The sequence below is a fragment of the Penaeus monodon genome, chromosome 30 (assembly GCF_015228065.2).
Source record: "Penaeus monodon isolate SGIC_2016 chromosome 30, NSTDA_Pmon_1, whole genome shotgun sequence".
NCBI lineage: Eukaryota > Metazoa > Arthropoda > Malacostraca > Decapoda > Penaeidae > Penaeus > Penaeus monodon.
In genome coordinates, this window is record NC_051415.1 from 19,699,328 (window position 1) to 19,699,600 (window position 273).

Below are 273 nucleotides of genomic sequence, written 5' to 3' on the forward strand. Positions count from 1 at the left end.
TACCTCCAGGAAAACAAATTTGTCAGTTACAACCAGACATGTAACAAACAGAACCTGTAGTAAAACCTGTTATTCCAAGCTTTTAAAAAAGGAAGCAAATATATCCATTCTCTCAACACTTAAACAATATGAATTGGCCTGACCTCACACTACCGTTGGACGACGCAGGAAAGAGCAAGGAGAGACGACGGCGAGTATATAAAGCAAGGGTGAGTCGTGCACCGAAATAACAGGCGTCTCCTACCAAACCAACCTGACTCAGTTAAAAAAAGA